The following is a 7,713-nucleotide window of genomic DNA, read 5'->3' as shown; positions in this document are numbered from 1 at the left end:
AAACAATTATTGCACACTTTCTGTAAATCCAATGAACTTCATTTCACTTCTCAAATATCACTTTTTATTGTAACAAACAACGATTTATACAGGAAAATAATGACTATTAATGAGGTTGCCCAAACTTTTGCATCCCACTGTATATCGGATTGGTCCATCCCTACTCACCAGCAATAAAAACTAAAGTTAAACTGCAACACCCCAACATCTCAAATACCACATCATCATATACTATTTTAGGTCCTTTTCCACTGGCCGGCTTGCAGTCCAGACCTGTCATAGCTAATATAGATAGATAAAATAGATAACTCTTTATTGTCATTGTACAGTCATACCTAATACAATAGTAAATGAAATTGGAACCTGTCCCGCATCTGCACTACACACTATAGGTAGGGCTGGTATGGCAGTGAAGTTAAACCCTACATGCCATTGCTTTTAGGTGGCATGCAGAACAGGTTCAATCTGTAAGGAAGCTGACGTGTTAGCATATCATGTGACACGCTAGTGAAAAACTAAAGTGAAAGTATTTTAGAAGAAGCTTAATATGGAGCACAGACAGATACACGGGTGGTAAGACAATATTTACTTCACTGTTTCAGTGTTAACTTCAACTTTATATAGGTTTTGTTGAATCTGTTATTGGCAGCAGTAAAATTATGGTGATTTATACTTCTGAAAATAACAAAGCTTTTCACTTAATCTTTATATTGTTTAAATCTAGTTTGAATAACATGGATACTTGTAAACTATAATGAAAACAAGAATAGTTTTAAGAGACACATAAGACTAATCTACTTTATTTTAGAACATCTTGATTTTTGGATTAGTATTTATTAGTACCGTTTTGGTATTATTATTAGTAGTAGTAGTAGTAGTATTAGGCACTTATGGATTTTTTGTTTTGTTTTTCAGACTACCAACAGCAAGGACTGACACAGCCTTTCTTGTTTGTGTGCTTCTTTTTGTAGTTTTTCCATATTTGTTGGAATTGGTCCAAAGGTGCTGAAAGGTTAAAGAGGAACAATGACCAATAGACTACCTGCTTGTGTGTCTATTCCATTAAGCAAACTGTGTGAAGCTGCCAGGGCATTTATTAAAAACTGTAATCAATTTGAAGAAAGAGCACAAGCCATTGGCCATGAACTTCAAGAGCTATCTGATGAATATAAAAAGATGGAAACTGAAACTACATGTAAAAATAGGATTGGGGACGCCCTTAAAGGATTGGGATATGTAGCTGCTTTAGTTACAGCGTTTGGAGTAGGATTTTCAGTTTCACGTGTAGGAGATGAAAAAGCGCTCGCTGCAGGAGGTTTAGTCTTACTTTCATTATCTGCTGCTGCTGCTGCAGTCGAAACTGGAGACTCAACTGTTTTGAATGCAAATGTAAAGAAGGCACTCACACAGCAGGACACGATGAAAAGTTTGAAAGCTTTGGTTGAAGAATTTATGACCATTATTGGAGCACAGAGGACCATCCTGGATGATATCATCACATTCTCAGATGAACTGAATGAAAACTCCTCCATTGTAAGCACAAAAGCTGGAGCACAAGCAAAAAGAACTCTTTCAGACATTAAAAAGATTCAGGGACTTCAAAACAAAATGAATGAACTGACAGAGGATGTAAAGGCCGCACATCTTATAGCTGAGTCAGCCCGGCAGTGTGAGAAAACTCTCACTGAGCTTTTAAAAATGAGGAATGAACTCAAAGAGTTTGAGCAAAATTAGTATGAAGTACTTTAATAATAATAATAATGGATTGGATTTATATAGCGCTTTTCAAGGCACCCAAAGCGCTTTACAATACCACTATTCAATACCACTATACTTTGATACCTTTTTTCACTGGGGAACTTTAATGTGCAGTACATGCAGTTGATGATGTGCAAGACTAAGACAATATGCAAAGATCAGTCTCATGATATAATGGGTCAATCTATAAAGCAGCTGCTTAAAGTACAAGAACAGTTGCAACTTAATTTCGTACCTAAAATTATTATTAACTGTTATTTTTAAACTGTTTGTTTCAATTTTTGTTAAAAATGCAAGGTTGTACTGTTAATTTCAATCATCTGTACGACCAAAGAAAAACCTGAAAGAAAAAGAAATAATGAAGTATGTAGGACATAAACACCCATATTGTGCTGATGACGCCATCTTTTTAATCTTATGGTTTTCAAACTGCAGGTCTGAAGTCTAGTTCATGAAAAGCTCTTTACTCTTTCCTAGTCTTTCCTATCCCTCAAAGGAAATCTAAATTAGCACTGGAAATTAACACTGGTCTGACAGCCTATTGGCCTTTAAATCACTTGCTGAAAGGCAGAACTTATTAGCATTGAGGCAATCAGACGAATGAGATATTTAGCATTCTTAGCTGACTTCACCACCAGCTTACATATATGCTCAAAATGGTAAATAATGGTTCTTAGTGGTGTAGATAGTGATGCGTATTTCTGCTCAGTCAATAATGCATTCACTGACGTATTATGTTGTATCATGACGTATCTTGCTGTAATCAGTAGTTGCTTTTTTTGGTGTCTCTTTACTGCAATAAAACTTGAAGCACAAATAAACTTTATCTGAAAAAACAATAACTGTGAGTATATCCTAAAAGCTCCTTTGGGTCAGGGACCTGTTTCACCAAGGTAATTTTTAACCTGACGTCTAATTCACTCACAAACTGCAGATATCTACTTCTTTAATGTTTTCCTTTCTGTCTCTTTAGAAATGTAACGAATTAAAAATTTCAATATTTCATGTTGCAAATTCAAGGAGACAGGCTCTAAGGTATGTCCGTATCACAGTGGTTCAGAGGGTAGTGCTATCAACTCACACTGAGGTTATTGTAAGCACAATATCAGTTATAGTAACAACTGTTCACCTGTTTAGTAATATATAGAAAACCAACACATTTATGAACTACACTGACTCTACATAAGGCCACTCTTGCAGCCATACTGATTACTCATGGTTAGGCTGATCAGGGATCAGATGAAAGCTGTGCCAGCTCTGGTGATGATCATTATCATGTGTGAAATATTGCTTCCTTTTTTTGTCTTTTCTGCATTTGTGTAAGATGAAGTATAAAGACAGATACTTTTTGGGAGAGGTAAGGTTCTATTAAAAGGCCTGCAATTCATACCATCACAAATCACATATAAATGACAACATTAGTTATGGAGAGAATGAACACCCTGAAAAGGACAGCTAGCTGTTCTTGTTTGTGGTCACGGGCAATATGGATACACTTTTCAAAATAAAAAAGAAGAGAAAGAAAAAACATCAGATTGTAGCAGAGTTCGACATCCTTGTCATGTGTTTCCACTTGTGCTGTGACTGTATTCCTCTTCATTAGTCAGTCAAACAGAGGTGCAGCAGCACTGGGAAGCAAATGCCTTCCATGTGTCTCTAATTGCCTCAGTAGAGGTATTTAACACAAGGTGAAGCCATTAACACATGGACACACTTGTCAGATGTGGAGCCAGGCGGCTCTGGGTGAAAGAGAAGACAAGAGCACATAAAAGCTAATGCAAAATCCACAATGTCCATCTAAGGAACCTGAGTGATTGCTGGCCAGAATGCTGTGCATCAATTCAGGGCAATTCAGGAAAAGCAAATATAAGAGTGAAGCACTACATTTGTTTGTTTATCCACTGCAACCTAAGACTTTGATGAGTCTGAAAAAGTAAAATCTGAAACCAAAGAATTTTTTTCAATAAGGTTCTTTAAAACAAAAAGTGTTCTTATAAAATAATATCTAAACTTTAAAAAATTGTGTATGAAACCATGCGCCCATACTTTCACCTCATGTAAACAAAGCGCATGGTTTACCATGTTTTAGGTAATAGCTCCACCTGGTGTTTAACTGGAAACACTGCATCATCCAGGAAAACAACTGATTATATACACTGAACAAAAATATAAACGCAACACTTTTGTTTTTGCTCCCATTCCCCATGGGATGGACGTAGAGACCTAAAATTCATTCCAGATACACAATATAACCATCCCTCCCAAACAGTGGTCACAAATCAGTCCAAATGTGTGGTAGTGGGCACATCTGCTATATTGAGATAATCCATCCCACCTCACAGGTGTGCCACATCAGGATGCTGATCTGACATCATGAGTAGTGCACAGGTGTACCTCAGACTGCCCACAACAAAAGGCCACCCTGGAATGTGCAGTTTTGTCTCACAGCAAAATGCCACAGATGCCACAAGCAATGAGGGAGCGTGCAATTGGCATGCTGACAGCAGGAATGTCAATCAGATCTGTCGCCCGTGCATTGAATGTTCATTTCTCAACCATAAGCCGTCTCCACGGGCGTTTCAGAGAATATGGCAGCACATCCAACCGGCCTCACAACCGCAGACCTCGTGTAACCACACCAGCCCAGGACCTCCACATCCAGCAGGTTCACCTCCAAGATCGTCTGAGACCAGCCACCCAGACAGCTGCTGGAACAATTGGTTTGCACAACCAAACAATTTCTGCACAAACTGTCAGAAACCGTCTCTGGGACGCTCAACTGCATGCCCGTCGTCCTCATCGGGGTCTTGACCTGACTCCAGCTCGTCGCCGTAACAGACTTGTGTGGGCAAATGCTCACATTCGATGGCGTCTGGCACGTTGGAGAGGTGTGCGCTTCACGGATGAATCAAGGTTCACATTGTTCAGGGCAGATGGCAGCTGAGAATGTCCCAGTTCTTGCATGGCCAGCATACTCACCGGACATGTCACCCATTGAGCATGTTCGGGATGTGCTTGACCGGCGTATACGACAGCGTGTACCAGTTCCCACGAATATCCAACAACCTCGCACAGCCATTGAAGTGGAGTGGACCAACATTCCACAGGCCACAATTGACAATCTGATAGACTCCATGCGACGATGTGTTGCACTGCATGAGGCAAATGGTGGTCACACCAGATACTGACCGGTTCTGGGTCCCCAGACCCCCAATAGCGCAAAAAACTGCACATTCCAGGGTGGCCTTTTGTTGTGGGCAGTCTGAGGTACACCTGTGCACTACTCATGATGTCAGATCAGCATCCTGATGTGGCACACCTGTGAGGTGGGATGGATTATCTTAATATAGCAGATGTGCCCACTACCACACATTTGGACTGATTTGTGACCACTGTTTGGGAGGGATGGTTATATTGTGTATCTGGAATGAATTTTAGGTCTCTACGTCCATCCCATGGGGAATGGGAGCAAAAACAAAAGTGTTGCGTTTATATTTTTGTTCAGTGTGTAAGAAACAGAATAGAGGCTGTAAACTCAAGATTAAAGTGTGAATTATCAGAGTAAAGTAAACATGATCAGTCTTGAACACATAGTAGCACGAGGGTAAAAATTAAAAGTGTAAAGATCGTTCAGTTTAATTCATTTTCATGGTACTGATACTGTGCTGGTTAAAGGGGACACAGAGCTGCTGTACCTTTGTTTAGTCACTCACTTTAATATGATACTGATGAAATTGTTTACAGAAGGAGGGTTTGGCTTTTAGAGATACAGGACAACAGAAGATTTCATAGCTGAGGAAGTTTGTCGCTGTAGCAATGTAGGGAAATCACATCACAAACTGTAGGACTGCCCCAGGGAATGTTGGTATGTTGAAACGTATGGATAACACAGCGGGAGATTATTATAACTCCTGTAAATTGATGGCTTTGTCATCATTTTTGCTGCCAGCAGGGGGCAGTGTGGCACAGACCCTCCCTAAACAGACAGTAGCTTCACTCTGCAATGAACTGAAGTCGACTGCCGTCTGTCTCTTGATTGTACAGGTTTGTGACAAAAGTTATAACATAGAAGTTGATATATCCACTGGTCGGCATGTTTATTAAAGTTAAAAATGTTTTTTTGTGTGAAGAAATTGTATAAATGTGTGGTTTGGTGGGAAAGGTGGATTTGCTTTTGACTAAAGGCTGTGATGGTTCCATATTTGATACTGGCTCCTGAACAGGCTCAAAATATCCAACGTGAGAACAGGACACTGATCAGCATCTGTTGGAGAGTCTGATTAAACACTGCACTTAGTCAGTGCTTGACAGCCTCGGATGTTCTCTGTCACCACTTCTTTCACACCTGTCTCTCAAAGAGCTTCTCCAGAGACACCTGCAGTGATACACAGCACCTCCTCATCCTTCACTAGAGGCTTTCGTCACACAGGGTGGCTACAGCTTTGTACCAAAATGTCACCACACAGGAACCAACAAAGTCGGCAAGATCCACCCTGAAATTTTGAAACAGCTTGGATCCAGACACCTTCAGCATTGTGAACTGGTATGGCTGTTTCCTTGACAGGGACCATGCTTAAATTTTGAACTACTTGATCAAAGCCTTTGTGACTACATACAAGACTGCAACCAAGGTCTCCCCATAACAGAGATGAGGCTGATTTTATAGCAGCTAGTAAATGCTCTGTCACATCTGAGTTCCACAGGAATACTGCATGTTGATCTCAAAGACATGGACTGCCGTTACTGCCTCCATAAATTCAAAGTTACTGACATTAGTCTGGCATGTCCCATCTCTTCAGTGATTCCTGGTGTCTGTATGGAAATTGTCTGAAGCATGGCACCAGAGGTTATGCTCCACATTTCATTTAATGAACCCATTGATACGTGGTCTCTGGGCCCTGGTAGCTGTGGAGCTGGCTCTATCAGCTCTACCCTGGAAATATGGATTATTGTCTCTTCAAGTTCATCTTGACTGACTGTGGTACTAATACTGAATACTGTTTCTTTACAAGAAAACTAAAGGAAGAGCACTCGAGATTTAAATCATAAGAGCAATTTGAATATGAGATGAGGATTCCAACCACATAAAACCAAATGCTTAAAGCTTAAGGATCTTGATGAACTCGAACAGTTAATGAAGGTGAGAACAGGAAGCCACAGTGATCAGCATTTGTTGGTGAGTCTAATTTAAAGGATGCTGAGCTTGAATGCAAACCAGTGCATCACACCCAGCCAGTTCTCCAGCTTCCCTTCTTCCCCAGCCTCTCTAAGAGTTCCCTAGAGACACCTGCACTGAAAAGAAGAGCACATAGGACCAAAACCTTGTGGTTTTTCATCAGGTTTCCTGCTGGTAAACAAAAAGACCACACAACATCGACTGCAGTGTCCATCATCTGGCTGTATACCTGAATACTGCACTGATTACACTGTCTTACTGTTTTACTATTAGTATTTTAATTAAAAATGAATTACCAGATTACTCCAACAAATATCACTATGGGGTTTGTTTTGTTGTGCTGTTGTGTTTTGTTTTGTTTTTTCACTTTCCCCTCACCCGCTCTAACGGTCACGGCAGATGGCTGGCCCTCCCTGATTTCAGCCTGTCCTGCCTGACATCTTTTGCAAATTATGATATGAACGCACTGTTGTGCCAATCATTAGTTTATCCAAGACAACCTCTAGATTGTCTACAAGCTGAGGCCACACATTTCTGATAACAAATATGTGCCCACCCAAGAAAGAGAGACACCAAGATGAAGGATAAGAGCCCCAGAGAACCAGAAGCAAGCGACGCGTACTCCTTCATAGGCTGGCTATCCTGGCATGAGCCGAGAACAAGGTGCCAGGCATCTGGGCCACCCAACAGTTAGGTTTAAGTCATGTTAAATAAAACAATGAGCATCAACCAATTGTTGTTTTTGATTCTTCAAAAAAACATGCAAGGGCCTTGACAAC

Source organism: Rhamphochromis sp. 'chilingali' (genome assembly GCF_963969265.1).
Source record: "Rhamphochromis sp. 'chilingali' genome assembly, chromosome: 22".
Lineage (NCBI taxonomy): Eukaryota > Metazoa > Chordata > Actinopteri > Cichliformes > Cichlidae > Rhamphochromis > Rhamphochromis sp. 'chilingali'.
Note: the sequence above shows the minus strand (reverse complement) of the source record.